Genomic DNA, 26,358 nt, shown 5'->3' on the forward strand with positions numbered 1-26,358 from the left:
AATGAAATGCAAATGGAGCCAACACAGTTTTCAGCATCTGCAGGCAGAGCATCTTTGGAATAGTTCTGCTTCTTGGTTCTCCTCTTAGACCTTTTTGAATTCTAAAACTGTATAACTAATCAAGAGAATCAAGCAGCACCCTCGCACACAAACATACTCTTATGATGTATTGTTCTTCAGAGTCAACCAGCAATTCAAAATAAAACCTGCACATAATTGTTGCAGCATATACTTTTTTTTAAATCTCTGTGGGCTTGACACCACCTGTCTCTGCTCCATTAATCCCAGCGCCTACTCTCCCAGGGAGACTGCTTGACTTTATTCTTGACTCTTTCGAAAAATCTCCTCAGCGGAAGAATGGCTAAAGTTTTGGACTCCAAGAAATGTGGTTGGGAATATTGCTATGCACTCTAGCATGATTCTACACTCGGTTACTCTAATATTATATTCTGATACAACGTGGAGCTGAATTGTTGTCATAACTAAATGAATTTCTGGTGTCATAGTTGTGTGTTTCGAATGCCAACCATCCACCTAATCTCTTCCCTTTTTGAATTGGAATAAAAAACGTGGGTGTTTTTCTGCTAATTTACTGTTATATAAACAGACGTAATTGGTATTTTATTAATTAGAAAGCTAGAAAAGTTTTTTTTTTTTTCTTTAATATTCATAACCTTCTTTATTAAACACACAAGTTATTGTTTTGGTCTGTGATCAAAACCAAAATGTATTTTAATGCATGGAAACATATACATACTCAACCCTCTTTTTACAGCCACATTTTGAAATTTACAATTCAAGTACACCATGTTGTAATTTGAAGCGATGCATCAGTATTCAAATTTCTGTTTTTTTAATCATCCCTTACCTCATAATCACACCCTACAGTTTATCATACATGAACAATATTTGAACAGGAAAATAAGGACATGGAAAGGTAAGTAATCATGTTATCTGGGGAGTGCTGCCTGTGGCAAAAACATTGCATTTTCCTATGGTGATAAGCCTCATGTTGTTTTCCTCATTGGAGCAGGATGGCTGTTTGGATATCTTTTGGATAAGACACTGTAGAAACACACCTTATGTGATGACTGCGAGATAAAGCAGCATGTTTACAAATAGATTCTTTCTTTTATGAAGCCCTACTCCTCAGAGGGAAAGTACTCAGTGAGGTGTACAGTGTTTGATGTCTGGGTATCTTACAACTGATTTACTTGAATTTAACAGATACACAATTTTCAAGTTAATTTAGATGTTATCTGATCAACGGATAGCTTCCTACTCAAAAGTTAAAAAAAAATAAAAAACAGGAAAAGAAATTATATCTGAGTAAATTGGAAATCAGCACACACTATTATGAATGTAATTGGTTGATTATATTGCTCATTATAAGTGATGAACACTAAGTGGCAATATCAATTTGACTCATGAATGCCCCCCTCACTATAAACAACACCAAGAGAGAATGAGCCAGTCACATCCACGGAGCAGCCAGTGTTTCTCTGCGAGGAAAGAAAACAGTGTTATCATCGTTTTAAATGGAAAACATCCTGAGCTGTTCTGTTTGACACTATTACTGTAAAAACCTACTGTAAAAATGTCCTGTAAAAGTTTACTTTTTATAAATATTCATTTTCTGCCTGTAGTGATATTATGCATCCTACAGCTTTTCATCCTGGCAACAAATTTGACGTGTAATGAGGATATTTCCATGTTCCCATGCAGGGGGGTGGACAGTGACACGAACACCTGTTTAACATATTGCAGCCTCACACAACAACCCTGCAATAAATACCATCTTTCTGAAGCCTAAGGCTTAATTTGTCAGCACTTCAGTGACACTGTCAACACTGATTGAACATTATAGGCTTCACAAAGGCTATATTTATTGCAGGGCTATTGTCATGGATTTGCATAATATTATATGGGTATTAATGTTACTGCGTCCTATGCCATTGTGGTAAATTTCTGCAATTTCCAGGTATGTTTTGTGATATTTTCCAATGAATTTCAGCAGTGTTCAAAACTTGCAGCTCTTCAAAGTCTTCAAAATCTGTAAATTCCTGCTGGGACATAGTTGTCAAGGACATTTACTTTTCCATTGTACTAAATAAAACTATAACTTTCCTATTTTCCAGAAACTTTACTTTAAGAGTGTATTATTTTTTTATAAGGTTGCATGAAATGGCCAGTGTCCTTAATATTCATGGTCAATTTTTCTGTTTTAATGTTTTTTACCAAGAATACATCAATGACTGTGATGACTGTGACTCCTCTAGTTTACTGAGGATGTCTAACCTGCTGTTTCTGTTTCCTGGGTGCCATCATCTTTAGCACCCTGAACTTTCAAAAGGAACATCTCATACCATCCCCCTTAGTCTGAGAGGGACAGCTTTATTCCCTGTACCTCTGCGTCACTTCCTCACAGTCTGGCTGGTCTCTGCTGCCTGACACTTTAAGGCAACATTTCATCTGCAGTACTGAGAGGTTTATACTCTCTGCCATTTGAGGAGCAAGAAGGCAAAGGGCAAAGACGTTTTCAATCACAAAGCCTGTGAAAGAGGAAGCTATACTCCAGGAGAAATGGTCCATGACTGTCCAAATTTAATCAGTTTTCATATTCTTTTGAGACAAGATATTGCTGAAGGATATAATGCAGTGTGAGAACCAGTGGGATCAGTTAGAAAGAGACAGACAGTCTGACTTAGTGATGGTTTAATTGACTGGAATTGCTCTATTTACCCCTAGAATCGCACAGTGGGACTTTTAAGAAAATATAGACATTGCCCGACTAATTGTTCTTGACATTATTTAACTAAAAAAGAAAAGAAAAAATGGTGGTTTGACCAATAGGAGCACACTTTTTAATAGGTACACCTGTTTTGTTTGTTCTCGTGCGGGTGACGACATTGACATATTCCTGTCAAGGGTTACACACTATTCCACTGATCTACAGGTGGCAGTATAATGCATAATGCCAGCAATCTGCCAGCAAACGTAGGATGTACATGGATGTAAACAATGCTCATAATCTTCCAAAAAATTCAGCTTAGCAAATTTTTTATGAGTAAGCCAATATATCAAACCTGTTTTTTAGACCTCAAGGATACACAATGCAATTTGGTAAGTAACACTGAATGTAAGTTGGAATATAATATAACTTTTGTCTGTTCTCAAAAGTATCAGTAACTTTCATTTCATGGAAATATATGCGCAAATGGCTACAAATACAGAATTACATGTACATTGCTGTGTATTTAACCAAAAATGATGCTACTGGGCTGCTCATTGTAAAAACAATACTATTCAAACCCTTGTCAGACTTAAACATGCACATCATGTTTATTGGCAAGAAAAATGGTACGTGTAATGTATATGTAAGTGTAAATGAAGTGATCTTGTCTGTGATTCACTTAACAGAGGCAAAGCAATACTTTGAACTGTACAGAGTGTCTGTGTGAGCAGGTTTTTAAACATTCAGTCACAAAACCTTTCAAGTGCATGCTTTCAACAGAATCCAGCAAAAGCCTCTTTTGTTTTTACATTATAACTTGATGATGACAAAAAGTATTCACCTTGTGTGAGATGATGAAACTAGACTATTCGGATGTCTTTCAAGATGAATACTGTTGGACTGCCTTTCTGTACTAAAGGACAGAATTGAGTGAAGCATCTACAGTACCAAGAAACATCTATCAGAATAATGTATTTTAAAATAACTGTGTTGCCAATATGAATGAAATAAAATCATCCTTTATCTCCAAGTATCAGCATTACATTAGTCTAATGGTAATCTATCCCATATATTTATATCTGATTACTCATCTATCCATTTTAAAATGAGCTCTGTGAACAGGGCACTGTAAAAAAGATTAAAAGAAACATTTTTTGACACAAAGTACTAAGAGCTCATGATTTGAAATTTCAACACAACCATAGTCTACATGCAAATACTGCTGAAAAACAAATAGTCTAAACAGCAGAATAGAGTAATATGTAACATGTTGCCCACCAATGAAGTGCTTGAATATAGTAATATTCTTTTACCTTTTGAGATATTTAAAATTGATCAAGCACCGTAATAATTGAACGGCATGTTATTAAGCAAGCCCACTAATGCTATAACAATAATAAAAGGAAAAAATAAGAACCATAATAAATAAGATAGTGAGTGGCTAACAACCGGTTTAAACAAGAATTTCAAAATGTTAACATAATCTGTGGTACTGTCAATCAGTAAAACAATATAAGATACATTTTAATGTGCTACATGTTCATATAAAGAAGTATGTGCTTTGTCACTTGCTATTACTGATTGATAAAGCACTACGGATTCAATTTAGACCTTAACATCTGGTTTGTGTACAAATTACGAAGAAAATTTTGAGGAGTGCTGGAAGTGATATAATTTATGACTGGAGCAGCAACATCGGTTTGTTTGGAATAAACAGAGTGACTGAGTGGCTGAGCAGACAGAGAGATGTAACACCTACAGAAACCTTCATCAACAGAGACTCTACATACAGCACAGTGCACACCCACACTGTCTGACTGACAAGTGATCTCTGACAGGTGCTGTGCAAAAACACCCCACAGTGACTTCTTAACTAAGAACATATCAACACATTAGCGAACATAAATATCATAAAATAGCATGTTATTAATTTAATTAATGATTAAGTGGTGACAGACAGATGGATGTTACCAAAAGAAGTGTCTATATCTTATAAACTGAGTAGAAACAGCAAGATACTAGACATATTATTGTCATATTACACTGTTCAAAATTTAACAAACTTAACCATTTTATACTAAGAGGAAATTATACAGTACATATCTGTTGGATGTCAATCAAACTCCTAATTTTGGAATGTTGCAACCAAGTAAATTTTACAAGTAGACATCAAAATATTTTTCCAAAATGTAATATTTATTTCTTTGTTTTGTTTTTTGGATCTAGAGCTTAGAGCTGTTTCACCGCCATTTATTTTATTTTTCATATTTCATATTTAGTATGAATATAGTGTGGTCGGAGTATACTTCATTTCGTCACTTTTCTGGTGTGAACACACCACATATAAAACCTGAAACACTTTACAGCCATGCTAGCATGACAGCATGTGAGTGGTGTTTTAAGCTAAGTGCTAACTTTAGCATGCTAAAATGCTCCTATTGTAATTTACAGTTTTTTTCGATTGCTAAACGACAGTGGGCACAACTGGAGTCACATGTGCAAAACTCTAACTACAGTCTGCACAGCAGCAGTTCATGTGGACCAAACTCTAATTCGTTTTTCATTGCTTGAACACAGTTTTCAAAACTTTACACGCTTATCCCATGACTTTAACCACAACGTGCACAACACTGTAGATTTACAGCACTTTGTTCAAATGCTAACACACTGCTGTCGAAACTGTTAACCACGCATTCAAAACAGAATAGATTTCACTCTGGTGCCTATCAAACACTGCTGATTGCAATTTTAGCTGAAAGCCTAAGTAGGTGTCTTATTTTAGACTAGTTAGTGAACATATACGGTATGTATACAGAAAAAGCTCAGAAAGCCTTTTTTTTTATACAAACACCAAATAAGAATGAAACAATTTGTCAATTTCAGAGAAACAGGTAAAAGAGCAAAGATACCAATATGTCCAGGTAAGATGTCTGAGGTTATATACACAGCTATAAAAAAAAAAGTGAAAAACACTATACCTTTACAATAGTAAAACTGTGTTCTTACTGTTCTTCAGAAAGTAATGGCGGTGAAAGCAATAGAAACAACATATTCATTTTTATTTAGAGATGATGCAGACATCCAATGTGATGAAGAAAACTTGCCACATGATGCTTGAGCGAGGCAGGATTAGTCACACTATTCTTTGGTACTGTTACGTATGTACCTTTAGTTTTTTTTCCCCAGTAATTCCATAAATTACTAGAGACAAAATACTTTATTGAAGAAAACTGCTGATTTTCATTCCTTCTTTTTTACCTTATGTAAAAATTGGTATGCTATACAATCTATATTTTTTCCTTAAATAAACTGTTGAGTACTGTCAAGTCACTCAAATTGTTCAAACTGTAAAGATGAAAAAGTTTGTAATTTGTGTATTGGTGTTTGATGCTAGTGTTTTTGCCCTCAGTGTGTTCTGAGTGACATTGTGTGTTATCTCAGTGAGGCTTGTGCATAGTGTTTGGCTGCACTGAGCCTGTTTTGCAGCTGATGTGAACTGTTTAACTCAGGTGACTGTTGGTAGTGCAGACTGTAGTTTGAGTTTTGCACATGTGACTCCAGTTGTGCCCACTGTCGTTTAGCAATCGGAAAAAACTGTAATGCCTGAATGAGTCTTAACATGCTGATATTTAGCATGCACGTGCAAGGGGGGGATGACACCTGTCCCTTTTGCCCTCTAGGCCATATTTTTTCTTTGACAATGGCCGAGGTAAGTTTAAGAAGAATAGTTAACAATAATAATTAGCTAGATAAAACAACCTAAACCTTCATATCAAATGATGACCAGGGTTATCGTGTGATGCATGTCCGCTTCCTGCCAGGCGCGCCACTTGGACACAAGTGAGTCTGTTGGCGGCCAGCAAGAGCGAGAGAAAGTTGTAAGTTGAAGTGCCGGTTAGTGGGCTTTTGAAGTGAATGAGAATGAATGCATGCATGCACATTAGGTTTGTTATAGTAGCCTTTAGCCACTGCCGCTAGTTAACGAGTCTCCTCCAGGATGAAAACAGACAGCAGGCAAGCTAAATTTGTGGCAGCGGCAGCTAACTTTGAAGTAGTGACATTTCGCGGCAACTGCACGGGCTGCTGCAGCCACAATTATTTGTTTTACACACTAGAGTCTTCGTGTGATTGCCTTATAGCGTCACTGTTTCATTCTCTGATAAACAAGAGATGACAGCTGCAGTTCTCTGTAGGTTAACAGAAATGTGTGTGTGTGTGTGTGTGTGTGTGTGTGTGTGTGTGTGTGTGTGTGTGTGTGTGTGTGTGTGTGTGTGTGTGTGTGTGTGTGTGTGTGTGTGTGTGTGTGTGTGTGTGTTAGGGACAGGCGACAGCATCCTGTGTTAAAAGTTTTTTTTTTTAATAATCAGTCAGCGTTTGGAGAGTTAGGCTATAGGATCCTTCTTAGCAGGTGAATTATTATCAGCAAAATGTAATTAAGTTCTAGGTTATACAGTGAAGTAAAATGTTACCTTTCAGTAGTTTATCACAATATTTCTGGATTAATGTTAGCCTACTGTTACATTCATGTTTATCTTGCATCAATTGTATGCTTTTGTATGCCAGTGTCAAGTTTCAAATGTACCTGTAGTCGTTTATGTTTATAGTGAGGTAGGATGTTTTATGTTAAAGCATATTATCCTAAAACAAATCAATACATTCGGTGTTAATATATTGGGATATATATTAGTATATTGAATTGTGACTGCTCTACTGCCAGTCAGCCCTGCACTACATCAGGTTAGTCACATTGTGTCCCTTCCTAGCTGTGTCATCAAAGTTTTCATCTTGCCATGCTAACATGTAACACTTTATTAATCTAATTTCCTCCTGATTTTCTTTTTCATGTCTATAGTTCCAAGTAGCATGTGATTCCAGGCAGCAGTTTGCTCCTATGGTTGGGCTTTAGCCAGGCCACTAAGGACAGTATCTTCACCTCAGCAGCTCTGTGAGAATAGCAAACCACAAAGTCCAGTGTGCTTCATTTTTTACACTCAAAACTGTTAAAGTATATTGTGCTCATCTATATAGATCTTTTTCGCTAACTCTTACCACAGCCATCACTATCCATCCCTATCCCTCCCCCTACTAATGTCCCCTCTTCAGTTTATTTTCCCACACTTGTTTTCTGAAGCTGGTGCCTTGTTTTGTTTAGTTGCAGCTCTTTGTGTGCAGCAGCCATGTCTCCTGGAAGCATCTCCCTCTGCCTTTGCTGTAACCAGTAAGCTGAACATTACATCAGGTCAGTCACAGTGAGCCACTTCTTAGCAGAGTCAGCAAGCTTTGACTGTCTCTCCTCCATAACTGAGGAATCCCACAGATTGTAGATCTCGCTGTTATGATTGTTTAAAAAAATTTAACTTTAACTCTTTTTATGCACATTGTGTTGTGTTCTTTATACTATAACATGCTTCTCCTTTATCTCCTTGCTTACAGTTTTGTGACATCATAATATATTAAACAGTAACATCTGTATCATTGCTTATACTGTGGCTATACACAGCCCTAATGCTGTGGTGTTTTAAAATTTGGTACCATATGCCCTTTTTTAACTTTGAGCACCTGCCCCTTCAGAGGTCTCTGCACGGCTCTGATATTTAGCTATATCTAAGTTTAGTGTGTTAACATGCTAACATTTGCTAATTAGCACTTAACAAGAAGTCCCACTGAGGCTGAAGGAAAATAATTTCGGGTTTTTGTTGTTGAGTCGTTTCATTTGGTCATAAACGGCACGATTTTGACCCGATGATAGTGCTCGATGAAAAGTTAGGGGATCATTGAATTTATTTAAATTCATCCTGAGAGGGGCATGAATTTGTGTACCAAATTTCATGGCAATCTGATATTTGTTAAGACATTTCAATGTTAACTACGAAGCGTGGCTTAAAATGTACAACTGCTGATGACAAATAGAACCATTAGCTATATATGCATAAAAACTTAAAACATCCAGAAAAAATTAACCAAAATACAGATAGTATAGATAGTCAGTGTGAAGTGACAAAATATTCCCAACATGAAAGCATATAAATACTTGATGCAGTCAAAACAGTGTCAGACCTAAAGTTGAAAAATCAAGTGATGTCCAGCACTATAGGGAGGCTGTCAAACCAGGAGAGATCAGCTGTCAAGTCACCAACGACTGTGAGGCAATTTACAAAGACTGTTGCTCTCTCCCAGCTTCCCAATCTGCAACGGGTTACCAGGCAACTCAAGCTCCCTGTTGGCCGGGGAACACGTTTCTGAACTTAACAATTTAGTTTTTGACACAAGCCTATCTTTGTTGTCTCTCTCTCCTCTCTTTGTTCATAAACCTTTCCCGAAGTCATTCAGGCATTCTCCTCCTAAACAAAAAATGTAAGAGTATTTCACATATTACCCTGTCCTAGCTTTCAACATTTTTGCTATTACCCATGTGCAATAACTTCCATATCAAAGGTTCAATTTCATTTGCTTGTTTCACATTTCAAGCTATGGTCTACAATTGGTCCTCTGAACGAGACAGTTGTTCAAGAGGAAATAATGAACATCTCACATGGAATTCTACTCTCTACCCTCTTATTTATTTGTTCCTAATCCAGTGATCATAAACTAGTGCTGCTGTGTTGCTGAGTCTCACATCTTAATCATCAATGCCTGATGTTGAATATATCTGAACAATCCACTTTGTTTTACAGCATCACAACCAAGTCAATTGGTTCCAAATCATAAAGTCCTTTGATGCAGGGAATGATATAGTCCCTTTGGCTTGCAGTGATTGGATTTAGTAGTCCTTGACTCTACATTTTATTGGTCGCTGGCACTGATCTACAGAGTTATCAATAGCTCGAAAAAGACTGACCTTGCTGGAATCGTCATGAGGAGGGAGTTGATGTGTTGCTCCCCAGGTCAACGGTTAACAGGAAAACATAAACGCCAATGGCGAATTCATAGGAAATGGTTGGTTTAATGCATGAATAAACAGACAGCCAACCAGTGAGCCGCATGAAGACAAATACTATATCATGCCATCACCATGTTTTGTAGAGGAATCACATCTAAAATAATTATACATGACAATGACTTCTAGTCAAGGAAATGTATCAACAAAAATAACTGTGAGGGTTTATTTATGCAAAGTAACATTTTAGTCTTGATCTCATGAGGCCATTCAAGTGGGGTAGTGATTTTAAACCATCTGTCTCCTGCAGTAAAGAATCATTTTCATTACAGAGAGAAAGAGTAGGCGGTTATTATTTTCATTAAAGAAAATTGTGTAAATAGGATGAGAATGAAGGAGAGACATTGTATGAAGGTATGCTGTAGGAGAGAAAAGCAGTTCTTTAGACTGTAATCCAAAGACTTTAGTCTAAGCAAACAAACAAACACCTACTGGTTATCTTAATGTTCATCTTTTGTATATGGTAAGCAGCTTAAGCTAAAGTAGTGTGCAACTGTTATGAAACAAATCTGTTAGCAAAGTTCATTGATAATGCATGAGTGTAGCTAAGTACAGCCATGTACCATTCATAAATATTTTACAAAACAGTTATATTGAGTAAGTGAATACGTTGTGGGAAAAAAAATCATTTGTAATTAAGAGTTAAAGGCGATAGACTTGCTATGTAGCAGCCCCATGAGGCTAATGCTAAGCAACATTTTTTAGTGAATGCTGGACAGACAACATTGCTGCTCTCAGGTACCTGAAATGGTGCTAAAGGTTTCTTTAAAAAGTAAATGTGGTGGTTATACCAGCCAGGATATCTCAGACTCAGTCAGTTCCACGTTGGCAGCCTTGGCTCAGGTTAGCCACAGCTAGTACATTGGGTTCCAAATTGAAATCTTTGCTATAATCGTTTCTCAAACAGTGGAATGAATCCCCAAATGCCAGGATGAGTGGGGCTTGCAATTTCCCTTTCATCCCTCCATTTCCCTTCCAGCAAAGGTATAAAATATTTGCTTACAGCATGAGGTGTATCCAGCACAAGGCAACATTGGACAGGTCGGAGGCACTGTGTCTCTGTAAAGACTGTGGCCTACAAATGTAGCTAAATTGACATTTAAATGTATGTTTCTATATGTTAAGGTGTTACATTATCATGATAAGTGTCGGTATAATAGCTTTCAGCATGAAAAGTATGGTTGACATGACTTATTCATCCAGTTATAAACTAAAGTATTGGACAGATGTAAAGTTATGCCATTGTGGCGCTAGAAAACAAAAGTCAGGGGATTATCAACGATTTATCCATGTCATGATTCATCCTCTAGAGACCACAAATGTGTGTACCAAATATCATAGCAATCCCTTCAATAATTGTCAAGAGACTTGGACCTCTCGACAATCTAATGGACCAAACAACATCAGTATCCAGAGATCTAGGCTGCTAGTGTGTCTAAAAATAATGCAGCTCTTTGTGACACAGATATGAACCTAATAAAGCATTTACATTAGAGATGCAAATATAGATAATATATCTACAGTGTTTCCTTTTTATTGTCTTCAGCAGTTTGTTTTACACATAATCTTATGACTCTTGCGAACCATTTTATCTCCCTCTCGTATTAACCTTAATTGGCTTTCTATCTTCCCCCACATGCAAATAAACCTGCAGGCTTTGCTGCCTTGCATTATGCAAATTAGCTTAAACCAATCAAATGAGTCAAATGACATAAACATACATGCACGGTGCTGGCTTGTCTCATGGAAATTACTTGCACCCTAACACTGTGAGGGTTTTGACTTTGTTTACTTAAAGAGGTTGTTAGGCTATCATCAGCTGTAACAGCCTGCCCTTGTGTAGGTATTTTGCTAATATGCCAGTGATTCTAAGGAGACTCCAGGTGAAAAAAGGCAATAGTAAGCTATGGCTGCATAAGTGGAAATAACCTTTTTGCAGAGCCATCAGAAACAGCTCTGAAGCTGATGGGACACACAGAGTAGTATCCTTTGGAGCAACCTTATTCCAAACCTGGACAGGTGCCTGAATGCACTGTGCAATAAACATATAAAGATTTTTGTCAGGCAAGCAAGGCCAGGCTCAACATTTTTTGGCAACCCCTTTGTGATGAGTCATCGCTATCACAGGCCTCCAGTATAGAGTTATAAAAAAATCTTAAGCACCTCACAAGTAAGGTCGTTTGACTAAAATTCCTTGATAAACTCTCAGGTGCTACAACTCATAAAATGTTACTCCATAGGGGCTTTAAAATTTAAAGTGGAAAGGCTGCCTTTCACGCTGTATTACAGCACAGAAGAGCAAAGCCTCGCACATTGCACCTCTCATAAAATATTATTGTGGTCTTTTTTATGTGTGTAAGAGTTCCTTATCAGATATAAGCAGATGATAATGATATAAACAAAAGTGGGAAAAGATGTTTGACATCAGCCCAAAGGCATTTACCATCTGAGATGACATGAAAGAAGAATAATCCAATCCACATGTCAAAAACATCATCATATCTAGACTTCAGTGGATCACTTTAAAGGACAATTCCAGTGTGATAAGGGTTGGTGCACATATCCTGCATTCCCATCCTATTAAGAATCACAATAACCCACTTAAATGTTGGATTTAATGGATATCTGTAGAAGAGGACACCACCAGTACTGTAGTCTAAAGTCAAGATTTAATTTAGATTTTATTTTTATGGATTATTTCTTGGCATAAGTATCTAAGGTTTACCTGTGGGCTTGACTTGGTTGAAATTTCAATTCTTAGAATTTCTGAAGTACACATATCAAAATCTTTTGCCTGATATTGCACTCTGACGCAACATTGCAAAACACAATTAGAGGCTTGTTTTCAGAGATGAGAACAAATATGCAAAGTTACTTTTTCTGCTGTGCGAATTTGAATGAGAGTCTGTGAACCCGGGATGGTAAAACTGCAATGTTTTTTAAGCGGCAGAGTTCCTAATTTCTGACTTCTGATTTCTTTACTTTAGATTCAGCACCCTGGACAGCAGTTGGAAAACTAACTCTATGCCCCAACCCAAAAGAAAGCATGCTCAAGACTTATAGGACAGGGGTCTTCAGTGTTTTTGTAGCCAAGGACCCCTTAGCTGAAAAGAAACAAAGCAGGGACCCCTTACTACATATATTGTAAAAAATTGAGTTGCATATTAAACTGGGCCTACAATAACATGTGGGCAGCCTACAGCCTTTACATTCCTTTTTATGTTGCATACAATACTAAGCTTTTCAAATACAAATAGTTGGCATATTCATATATTTACATATCATGTTTTAATGTTAAAATGGGGCACATTGAATTTGTAAGCTTAACTGTATCTGTGAATGGTTACCTTATGGCTACCTTAGGTACAGGTCAGTAAGCCTATCATCAATGTAGTGTACATAAAAAAAAGATTCATATTTACTAATAATATGTTGGATTCATGTTGATGTATATTTTCAGACAGACATTTTACCTTTTTCTTAAACCATCAAACAATAATTTGAAGATTTTTCAAAGCTCAATTATATTCAATAATTTTGTCAGAAAGCTTAAAATAGTTGCAAAAAACTACACTGTAACTGCACGGCCAACAGGTGCATTCTGGGTCTGGCAAAAACTCTTATGCTATCAACTAGTGATGACTTTTGATTTTGTGCAGTTTTCTGCTATTTTTGAAAATCACTGTGGGATTGTGACTGTTGAGTGGGGGAATGGAAGTAAAAATGAATTATGAGCAAATGACTACTATCACACATGAAATAACTCTATCGAAGGACTCCATAAAGACTTGCAGGCATCCAAGCTGAAGAAATTGGAGACACAATGAAGACTACTAAAATGGCACTGCTTACATCCTCCAAGGCAAGAACATGGAATTTAACAGAGTTATTTAAGGGTTTTAAGCAGACTACAGAAACAGAATCTCTGGATAACAGTGACTCTCTTACCTAAGTAAGTAATACCTAAGTAAGAGGATGATAGATTTGACAACGATCAGGCCACAATTTCATTGATATACTGTATATATATATATATATATATATATATACTGTATATATCCCCTGATTTCCCTTATCCAAATAATGTCATATATCCAAATACCAGTGCATGAACATCATGGTGCATGTACTGAATGTAAAATTAACACTGAAATGATGGGAAATGTAAAACTGAGCAAACACTCAAAGCACACAACGATGGATTGGCATGTAGATTACATTACATTACGTTATTACAGCAGTACTCACTGCAGAAATTTCTACACTGCTTGATAAATCAAGCCCAATGCATTTTCACTCCCACAGTGTGTTCAAACCACATGCTGTGTTAGTTGTCTGGAAAAACGGGTCATTGCCTTGATCACGAAAGCTTGTACATGCTGTAATAGACCGTGATAAATTAAACTCACTTTAACGGCTTTCAAGCCATCATCTGCATTTTGGTGACGTTCTCTCAGAGCAAGCTCTACTCTCTTATTCATTACAGTAATCTACATCCCCGTCTTCTGGACTGGGCACAGAAAAAGGTTCATTAAATCGCATTTTTAGATATTGGATCACATTTCTTTCGTAACCGACTGAGCAGGGAAAAGGGAGAAACGTGACCTGATTAACAAGTGTGATAGCTCACAAAACATATGAAGAAAGAGACAGATGAATTGGAAGATGTAATTTCAACAGCTTCCTGGAAGATTATCACACCTGAATATTTGATCGCCTCTCATCTTTGTATCCAATATATATCCATTTCTAAAGCACATGTTTTTTCCACCTTGCATAGAAATGAATCTTAACCCTCCTACTTTTATGATAATATGATAAAAATAGACCCAGCTCATTGGTTAATGCTGATGTGTGGTTTCCCCTTCAAATGGATAGTTTATACTTTTAAATATAGCTTACTCCGCGCAGTAATCCAAAGCCGTTACCTGCCTGTTCATGAGTCTTTCCACACTTTCTCCGTGGAAGTAGATTCAAGTGCAACACACCGAATATTGGGCTTTTTGACAGGGTTCGGTTTCTGCCGAGTTTCTGCTTTGAATTTTTTTCCACCGAACCGAGCTCTACCAAAGAGAAGTAACGAGGCGAAACTCAATAGAACGTTGTGTTGAGTTTCTCCTATTGTCAAAGAGTATAGAAGTAACAAGAGGTGAAACTCAATAGAAGGTTGTGTTGAGTTTCTCCTTTGTCAAAGAGTATAGAAGTAACAAGAGGCGAAACTCAATAGAACGTTCCAGTGCAACAAACGCAGCCATGACCGAGCTGCAGCTCCGCCGTCTTGGACTGAACACAACACAATGTTCTATTGAGTTTCACCTCTTGTTACTTCTATACTCTTTGACTCTACGCTTGCAGAAAAAGTGTTGCTGGGCAGTACTTTCAGTCAAAAGAAGGCGATTCAAGTCAAGCTACTTGTTCATCAATTTGGGTTCGGTGCATCCCTAGTTCATATATCCACTAGTCTTTACAGTGTATTTGCCGACATAATATCAGACATTATATGTGTCCACCTTCACTGACAGACAAAGGACCTGCATTGTATCAAGCCCATGTACAGTTGTCCCTCTGTGATCCTCTGTGTATATTTGCTGAGTCACTGCACAGAGGGAATGTAGTATTGTTCTGCCAAGCTGTCTCACTTTCCACAGCTTAGACTGAAATGATGGCTTACTGATGACATTGCATGGTGCACATCCCTTAAAGCTGGGACCTGTAAGGTTTAAATCCTTAATAAATCCAGCTGTATAGTGGAGTATTATAAAACAAACTGATTTACAGTAAATTAATGGCAAACTTCCGCGCAACATTACCAGAGTATGTGGTCTCTTCATAGTTTTCTAAAATCAAGTACAGATGCAGCCCTGACTCATTTTTATCATCAGAAGTGCCTCAATGCATAAGCACACTAAGCAGCTGCTCAACGCCCCATAGCCATCAAGCAGCCCTTAAACAATCAAATACAAATTTAGAGTCTTTATTAATTTTTTTTATCACAATTTCAGTAATTTGGAAAAAAGGAAACTCGTAGACTTAGAAGTAGATCAAGTAGATTTAATGTATTTTGTTCTTTCAGGGATTTTAATTGTTTTCCACATTTCAAAGCAACAATTTATATCACTACCACTAGAGATAGAGTGATAGAGTCAAATTTAGCTTAGGTCCCACAGATGGCCTTTTACTACAGTGGTGGTAGAAGTATTCAGATTCTTTACTTAAATAAAATTATCAAAAACACTCAAAAAGTCCTGTATTCAAACTACTACATAAGATTACACATACTGTATTACTAGCAAAATGAATATTCAAAGTAAATGTACTTGTTCTGCGAGATGCACCCCCCGAACATCAATCAGATAGATAGTTTGTGATATGATTAATGAGGGAGGAAAGAAGAAAAGGGTTGCTGCACAAATGTATTTTTATTCATTTATTACTTTTGTCTGTTTCTTTCTTAAATATTTGATGATTTTACCTCTTTAGGTTTCAAAGAGTTATTAAAATGAAAGCTTCTGGAAGGTTTTTAGGGGAAATGTGCCTTTGGTGGAGCTCAGAGATCTGAAACGTGACAAAGGGCTCCAACTAGACACTGCTTTTTATAAGGGGTCACAAGCAAAAAAGGTTAAACCACTGCTTTACTGTAATATGTAACAATGCATTGAATTTTATTTTTTTTTAATTCTTTATTTATTGGACAATGGGAATATTACAGTTCAGGAAGCGTACATAGATAATACATGAACTCAGAGTAGCTCCTCTCATTGCCCTTTTTTCTGTCCCTTCTATATCTCACAAATATTTTAGAACTATTTGACAAGAACAAGGGATAGCATTGAATTTTATAAGCTTATGTTTTTGTAAAAACGTCTTCTCGTTAAGCAACTAGTAGCTAAGGTTGTCAGATAAATGCAGTAGAAGGCAATATTAATGTAGTGTAGTAGGAGTAGGAATAAAAGCATAAAGTATATATAGAGTAATTTAGAAATACCCATGTAAAGAACCTCAAAATTGTACAGTTAGTTACATTTCACTACTGGTTTAGTAGATGTTTAGTTAAACAGCAAAAAAAAAAAATCTGTTGCAGCTTTGAGGTAATCTAAATCTAAAATCTAAATATTGCCTCTACCTGAAACTCATCTTGCCATTCATTATTACCTGTCACCATTCACTTTGGTATCCAGCAATGGAGACTATTTAAAGGTAAGAAACTGGTGCCTCAACTGCTGAGCAAAAAAACATATTCCACATTGCTAGATGAGAAATGTATTGCTCATCCCTTCTTTGTTACTGTTCAATTACACATTTACATTCTCTTACTCGCAATAAAAAGTTTGCCCTTTATTCCTCATACAATACACTTGTTTTATTACAGATGGCATCATAAATAAAAAATCTTTTTCAAGCTCATCACAGCAACAACTTAAAGAAAAAAACTGTTTAAATCTATCCACAATCCTGCTAAGACACATGTTTAGTAGCCTATATTGCTAAGGTATTTTATTTTTCATTTTTAGTTCAAAGTAGGACAATATTTAGTCCAATACCCTGATTACAGATAGTTTAGAGAGAAGACTGCTGGAGGCTTTTTGTTACAACTAGCACTGTGATTCTCCTGTGGTGACTCATTAGTATAATCATTGCATATTTAAGCAGCCAGCCTTGCACGGGGCCAATTATACATGCAAAACACATTCTATTTTTAAGGTAAATATGTGCTCTGCTCTCATGTCTTTAATTGCTTAAGTACCTTAAAGAGCACACCTGGCTTACATTTTTCATATTGGGCCTAAAAGGGCCATTAAAGGCACTTATAAATCCAGAGGACTAAAGGCAGAGTACTCAGACTATTAAAGACAGAGCAACCATACAAAAGACAGGTAAAAGTGCAGAACACTTCAGTGGGGAGATGCACTTTGTGCCATTCTTAACCATTTAGCCCAGACTTTGATGCCATCAGTAAGATTTCAGGGGGTGGGGGGTGGTACACCTCCTAAATGCATTCGGTCCGGGTAAAAGAGTGAGACAGATAAAACGAATTATCTTGATATGATGTGCTAAAATATTCACCACTGTAACACGGCTCAGTTCTTATCTCCGAGGGCCTGGCTTCTCTTGGCTACAGACTTGGCGTCAAAGAATTCATCCGGTGTTCTCTAACAATCTTGTATTAAGTAGTTCTTTGGAACCCTTGGGCTCACATCCAGGTCCCCCAATAAATCTGTCAGAAACGTTTCTCTTGAAGTTGCACTGGGAATTCCTCACTGGCTTGTAAGTGTCATGTGTCCATGAGTGTTACTTTGTAAAGTTGGAAAACACAGTATTTTGTAATATCATGGCACATTTGTTTGTTCGAGCTTACACTTCCAGTAACACAAAACAATGTCTTAAGAGTGAAAACTGTAAGGCAGTGTCTGATAAAAAAAAAGACATAAAAGTGTATTTTGTCAATAAAACCCATGGGAATTACTTTGTTGTACTGTGTGTGCAATTCCAAAAACCAAAGATTTCACTTAGATAAAACCACAAGCAGCTAAACAGAAAATAACCTGGGAATTTTAAAGGAAACATAATCACTCTTTCTCACATTGCTGGTGACTGCCTCAAACATATGCCATGTACTGTTTGTAAAAGGATGTTTCGTTTGCTGAGCTCGTGGATTGATTCAATCCTTTCTTAGAATTTTTTTGCCGACGTGCTGCTGGGATTTATAAATATCATTTCAGGATGTGGAGTCGTTTTTCAATTTCACACTGTCTTTTCAGGAAGTTATAAAGTGTGATGCAATTTCCATGCCTTCCCCCACAGAGCCAAAAGTAGTGTGTATAAGTTATAAATAAATATATTTATATATTTCAATAAGAATACCATTTACAGCCGTCGTGTAGTTTTACCTTTACGTTCTTTCAAACATTTGTGAGCACTAAAGTACACAACACACAACCAGAAAACACCTGAAAAATAAATACATTCAGTTAAATCAAGTCCAAATAATTGTAAAATACAAGTAAAAAATTACTCAATTTAAATGTCAGTGAGCAGTGTGTGCAAATACAGTAACATTTGACAGCAATTGTTTCTCTGTTTTCCCTGATTTTTACTCTATTGACATTCACATTGTTACATTGTTACACGCTCCCCGCCCTGCTCTTTTTGCCTCTGTTCATCTCAGGTGTTCCTGATTTCTGACTGAGGGTGGCCCCGCCCCTGGAGTTCTGGATCCGACGGCCCTTAATGGGTTGGCTCAGGCTTCTTCCCTTCTTTTGTTCTTTTTGGCCAGACCTCCAGACTCCCGTAGTTTTTGTTTAATCAATAATAGTTCATTTGTGAATAAATCTTAATTTACTTTAACTAATCCTTGGTTTGGTGTTATTTGATATGTTGACGGTCACATTTAAGTTGTTTGTTTGCTGTGGCTGCCCCACACTAGTCGGTGTACTGTATGTGTTCAGTGACCGCCTCAGAAAAAAGATAAAGGAATTTTAGAATGACAAGGGAGGTTAAAGCAAGAAGTGAGGAGTGAAAAGTCTGATATTCTGTAGGTAAGAGAGGCAAGGAAGGAAGGATCATTCTTTTCTTCCTTCAAGTTGTTGATGCCAGCTGCAAGAGTGAACATAATACCCTGGAATCTGCACCATCGATCGGACCCAGCCATCCTTTGAAGTCCTTACTCCACTCATATAATATCAATGAAGCTGAAGTTAGAGTGTATTGACATTATATTCAACCTGATTCTCTCCGCCTGTGTTTCTTTTTTCGTTCTGTAAGCTTATTTTGCATTTCCACTTTGATGTTGCAAAGAAGGAACTATTTCAGGACACACGAGGGGATGCAGCGTTCAATCATTCAACCACAGGACTGTGTAAATGTGTGTGGTTTCAGGAAGGGGTTTGACATTTATTAGCACTGTTGGACAAATTACTTAAAAAATATAATCAATTATATTATATTTACTGAAAAAGTTATTTGCTACTTACTGTGCTAATTACTCAACAGCAGAACTAATTAATTCCATTCTTGTTACTTTTGTTACTCAGTACACCTCAGACAAAGGGTGCCTTTAAACAAGTCTCCACACCCACACATCACATATTCTATACTTAACACTTAGAAAAACGAGACATTATGGTTTAACAGGCAACCTGCCTACGTTTTAGAGGTAATCCTCCTTGTGGGACACAAGGCCACAATGAGGTCCCTCCATTGTTTCCTACATGTTAAGCCTTGCCCCATGTTGAGTTCATATTTGTTAGCTCATCCGAGTTATGCAGCAGGTCACATTTGGTCTTCCAGGTTTTCTTTTGCGTAGAGGTATTTTCTGACATCTACAGCTAGCTTTTAAGCTTGCAAACACCAGCTAATGTCCCACAGATGAGGGGTCCATAAACGCTCCAACTTTCATTCATGAATGTAGGATAAGGAGCTAACTTTAGAAAGACAGCTAAGAACACACAATTATTGAATAAGTTAACCATGGAGATAGTGGGAAGGGCAAGTTGATATGTCCCAGTCCAGTCTGCCCACTCAACACACAGAAAGGAACATTATGAAGTCTCGGTAAGAGAGCGAACAAGACAACCTCCAAAATGTCAATTAGTGGGACTACTAACTGCAATGCAATTACTGAATTTCAAAAAAGTAATCCCTTACACTACTTGTTCCAGAAAAAATCACATTATTGTAACTTGTAACTTAGTAATGCATTACTGCAAACACTGTTTATTAGTCTCTTAAGGCAGAAGGACAGAAAATCTGATGGAGCACACCATCAGATTATACTTTATTGGTATGTATTGACATGCTTATGCCATTTATCAATACTTTTATTTGCATTTCAAGACTAATGAGAAAGCCTAACTTTGTGACTTGCTATGCTTTTCAATTGAGTATCCTTGAATGACTGACCTTGGATTGCCTGATTTTTGCCTTATTAATGGATTTATAGGTTTTTATTCATAACACATTTTTACATTTTAATTCCTGCCATGGATTACTTTTTTCACCTCTGGCCATTTCTCTCAGTCAAAAGAAGGCAAACAGACAAGGTAAGCACATTAAACCTGAGCATATTCATTATATTGTAATCAGTACATTTTAGGCTAAATTTAAACATGCTTTCCATTTTGCACGACACAAAGCTACAGTGTTGTCTCTATGGGCCATGTTCCCTTTGGCTTGATACCACCTGGAATGCTAAAGATGACCCAATATCCATTTGCTACTGTAGTGGCTCCACCCGAAACGTTTTCCCCTGGAGTCAAGCAGCTATGAATAATGAGATGAAGCCACATGCCTTAATGTAACAGCATGGCCCCTAAAGGAACGTGTGGTAGCAGGTGATTGTTCGCAGCCTCTGTGGGGCTGTCAGTAAACATGTGCCCCCTGTAGCGTGGGGCATTTCAGCAGCAGCAACCTCCCTTGCCCACACCCTCACCCTGCATCCTGGGAAATTATGGATGAGTTTCTACCTAACCCCAAAGCAGCATGTTAGTTTGTAGGCCACCTCTGGCTACAAGTGATTTATGAGTACACATCAACATGACCATTGCTTATAATAAAGTGACATTTAAAAGATTAAAGAGATGAGATGTGCATCATGGGTAATTGAACACATTTGAGTATACTGCTTACCAGGAGATATCTGGAGGCAACATGCCGGCAGTGCCTGAAATGACTGACAGATGATACTTTTAATATGCTGAATAGTTTTATTCCTGTGTGCCTGCATGTCAATATTTGCAAGAGAATCTCTTGATTTTCAACTGATGTTTGAAATCTATCCCACTGGCAGCAGCTGCACCGTTTTATACAAGCATGGCTCAACAAATAATTAGAAATAAAGTGCTGTGGCTTATGGCCACAAAATATGCCTTATTGACCAATAAAAGACACACTGTTAGTTGTGCTGGCCATAAAGGGAAAATTTGCCACCTTTATTGTGGATGTCCAATCAGTATTGATGGTAAATGTAGTCTATTGAAGAAATACATTTCCCAGTGTGTGCTTATTGGACTGAGAAAGCGAGTTATCCTGTTCGCAGAGCTGTGGCAGCTGTGCCTACATGTACCAGGATGCATGCCGTGTTTTTTGTCAAGCTTTGTAGTTAACAAAATAATCTCACAAAATGTCAAGAAAGGAGATATTCTTACACCTAAACAGAAAAATGCAACCGTATACCTTCTGAATTCAACTTTGTCTTTTTCACAAACCAAGACTAGATTAAATACATTTTTAACTCATCATTAAACACACTTAATTCAAACAGGACATCAAATAATTAAAACTCATCAAATCCTCCCTGTCCACATCCTCACGCCAACTTTCATTATCATTCATGCACTACTTTCATCTTAATTAGTATTATTAGTATTCATTGTGTTTATTATCTGTATGTATTGATTGAAAAGCCTCCTGGGTAAACTAATAAAGATAGAGTACATTTGATAGAGCACAATCTGTCAGCACTTTACATTTACAACATGATGTCTTGCATTTAAATGGCATCATAGAATATGGTCATACAGGCTGTCAACAAATTAATTGTTTTATAAGTGATACTGCCATAGTTAATGGAGTGCTACATGTGATTCAAACTTAAGACTTAGTATATAACTATGTATAGTATAGTAAATCAGAGTTCTTCTAAAGTAGTTGTATGTTTGTAATTTACAGTAGAAGTGTGTGCGTGTGTGTGAAAGGTCTCAGTAGTGTAGATATGATGGCTTTTCAAGTTAGTGTATGTTGTAGTTAAATTTTGTATTATGCCCCATATTAGGGATGCTGTCACATACACACAAACAGTTTTAATTTTCACCCCAGATACTAAGCAATTCAGAGTGTTTTCTCATTATTGGTAGGCCTCATTAAAAGGAGTATTTGACACAGGTGATCACATTGGTGAGTACAAGATTAAGCTTTACCGCTGCCTTGACTATGCAGGTACAGTAGTCAAAGTAAGAATTTTTAAAAGTTTACTCCCACTAACAGTGGAGGAACCGCAGCTCGTATTGCTCTAATTGCTCCATTGCTTAGGAGACAGACACATAGTGTCCCGCAGGGACAATATTTAAGTCCCTGTTATGGCATTTCAGCCTGCTGCAATGGTTTCCTGTGCAATTTCCAAGCCATAAAAGGCAGCTTTGTCTCAGACAGTTAATGGCATTATTACAGTTCTTGCATCTCATTATATTATTTTAAATGTGGACCAAGTGCTGTGGATACTGTGTACAGAGACATAATGCAACCGGATTTAGCAAGGTGTGTGCTAATTTATCTGTTGGAGCTCATATACAGCAGGCCCTTCATTATAACTGAGACAGATTCCAGTCTGGTGAAAAATAGATTTAAATAAGTCCTTCTGGAGCTCTAAGGTTTGCCATAAATAGGTACTTAATGGCTAACAGCTGTCACTGCATGAACTTCTGTTTTGCTTTATTATTTTGCATAACGTGATGCATACATAACAGTCATTCATTATTGCTGCAACCAATGAACAAGAAGGGGACCTTAATCCAAACAGAGTTTTATTTTAGTGTAGTAGAAAGAGCACAAAACTAGAGTTTTATGTACTGTAAATAAACCCAATTATCCAAAATGTTGGCCTCACAATGACAGTCAGTGCAAATGATGCTTGAAGTCTTTCTCTCATTTCTGGCTTCACTTCACTTTTTCTGGGTTCATTCCCCTCAACCTGTAGCAAACTGTTTTGTAGGAATGACATTTGAATTTTTTCAGATTAACTAGTATTTAAGAAAATACATCTTACTGTAATGTGATTATCTATCATTACCACATTATCACTAATTTAAGCATCATTCTTGACCTCTTATTAGACCAAAGATATGTACTGGATGGGGTTTATTATTTGAAAACTCTCTGTTGCTTACTGCTTACTTACAAGAGAAGATACATTTAGATGTTGCTGATACATTTTACATGCAGTATATATAGTATATATATGAACTCAGCCTGGCTCCAAAGAGTTTTCATTTTATCAGAGAGGGCAGTTATCCAGATGTTTAAGATCAGTTCAGAGTTCATCAGAGTTCATAATAAGTGCATGAACATATGCTATCTCTATATATATGTACAATATACTGTACAGCATGCTTGTATTCACAGAATATTCCCACATAATAGCCTACCTCCCTGATATCTTTAATACATTTTTGGCTATTTTTAGATTTGCTTCCTCAAGGGAAGCATCACGCTTGTCACCACAGTGCTGAAAATGTGTCACTAGTCTCATTTTTCTGGGGCTGCGAGAGCAGGACTGAACATTTGCCTTTAGTGTTTCAGCCCCATCCCTCTGGAACACCCTCCCTGCAGATATTCGAAATGCTACATCCCTGGACATTTTTTAAAAACTCCTGAAACACCACTTGTTCACCACAGCCTACAACTTCCCTTAGTATAGCCACTGTAATTCTGTAAAATGTCCTTGGCTATCATGAAAGGCACTATATAAATAAAATGTATGATTATCATTATTATTAGTAGTAGTATGTGATGTTAGTTTCTGTATTTTGTCACAATGTACATTGCATACAACACGTATATAGGTCTATTTGTGGTACATGAAAAAGTAAAAAAAAAATATCAAATAATTTCTATTACAGTAATTAATGCAAACCAAAGCCTGTCTCTGGTAACCTATCACCTCACAAAGTAATGTAGCCTAAGCTAGCTAATGATATGCTCATTGGCTAGCGCTAGGTATTAGAGCAGATAAACACACAGCTTGACCCAAGGATTTTAGTGAAAAGTAAATTTTACTTTAAGTGTCTAACAACTTAGATGGTGGTGGCAAATTTTATGATTTCTTTGAGTGTCTTTGTTTTCATGTGTGTAAGTGCACATATGTTTGTGAGTAAGAGGGAGTGTGATGAGAAGTCTCTGTTGTCTCATCCTATATATGTGTGGCGGAGGCCAATCTGCTCAGCAGAGGCTTGTGGAACAGAGAACACAGTCTGGAATGGTACATTTGGGAAAAAAAACGATACTGGAAGGCATTGTATCAATTAGATAGATGAATGACCATGGGTTTTAATTAGAACACTGGGTACACAGTCTACTTCATTATTCAGAGGAACCAAACTAATTCTGCTGCCCAACAGCAGCATGGAGCCCGTCTGCTCCATCAGCACTCTGATAAGATCACTGGGGCTTTAAAAGGTGGTGACATAAAGAGGAATAATACAGCCTCATCAGAGGGAGGACAAAATCCTGAAACAACGCCATAAATCTTGGTACAGAAACACAACACCACAGTTTCTGTATATCCAAGCAAATAAGTCTGTTATCTTTCCTCTCATTGTCCTGAATGGTAACAAACTTGGAGGACTTTAAAACCCATATAATGTGAAATGAGTGTCGTGCACATCCTTTGAACATAAACTTAAGTCACCTAAGTTGCTGGTTGACGACCCAGAGCTCTTTTCCGTCTGTTTAAAGGTCCCATGACATGGTGCTCTTTGGATGCTTTTATATAGACCTTAGTGGTCCCCTAATACTGTATCTGAAGTCTCTTTCCCGAAATTCAGCCTTGGTGCAGAATTACAGCCACTAGAGCCAGTCCCACAATGAGCTTTCTTTAGTATGTGCCATTTCTGTGTCTGAAGCTATTGAGGAGGAGAGTGGGAGGGGCAAGGTGGAGGGTGGGGGTGTGTCCTTGACCAACTGCCACTTTTCTCATTTGAAAGCCATGATGTCTCTCTCTCAGGGGTGGGCCAAATTCTCTGGGCGGGCAAAGCAGAGAAAGGGGAGGTAACCTTGCTCCTTATGACCTCATAACAAGCAGACTCCAAAACGGCTCATCTGAGCTTTCATTTTCTCAAAGGCAGAGCAGGATACCCAGGGCTCGGTTTACACCTATCGCCATTTCTAGCAACTGGGGGACCATAGACAGGCTGGGGGAACTCATATTAATGTTAAAAAATCTCATAAAGTGAAATTTTCATGCCATGGGACCTTTAATATGTGATTTTGTATTTAAGGCTAAGCATTGATTAATCACCTCCCGTACACAGAGAGTATTCATAAGTCCATACACCACACCAGAATAGTATGAAAGCAACAGCTCACAGCTGTTAACAGGAGTGCAATTTTGAAAGAGAAATCTGTGATTTGGTGGCAAGTACAGCACAGTGTGCGGTGTGCAGCCAGTGGTCTTTGAAGTCTCACTCATAGTAAATTAATTTTGAGGACGTTGTAAGCGGCCAGCAACTCTATCAAACCAGCTTTGACATTTGCAGGAAATCCAAAGTATGGTGCGGTTTTGTTTTACAATCTGTTACTCATATGAATATAAAATGGATTGCTCATGTGAATAAATGTATTATTATTCACCCATTGTTCCTCCATTTTAAATGAGATTACTTTTAGTTCTTGAAAGCAGTAGATTTTAACATTATTCATATAACATTTCTGTTTCACCTCAACCATTTTTGCATTAAAAATTACAATAGCTCAAGTTCCTCTTGTGTGAGTGATCACATAGTTTTAGTGACTAGTTTGTTTTTGTCATCCTTGATCAAATACAATTATTAAAAAAACATTTCCTTTCTTCCTTTCTTTTTTCTTGTTTTAGCTATTTCAATCAACTCAGAGAAAACAAATATACTAATTATGACTACAGTGACTCTGGGGATGAGGATGGTATACAGGTTTGGATAATAATTTCAAAATTATATTA

This window comes from Perca flavescens, chromosome 17 (genome assembly GCF_004354835.1).
Source record: "Perca flavescens isolate YP-PL-M2 chromosome 17, PFLA_1.0, whole genome shotgun sequence".
In the NCBI taxonomy this organism is placed as follows: domain Eukaryota; kingdom Metazoa; phylum Chordata; class Actinopteri; order Perciformes; family Percidae; genus Perca; species Perca flavescens.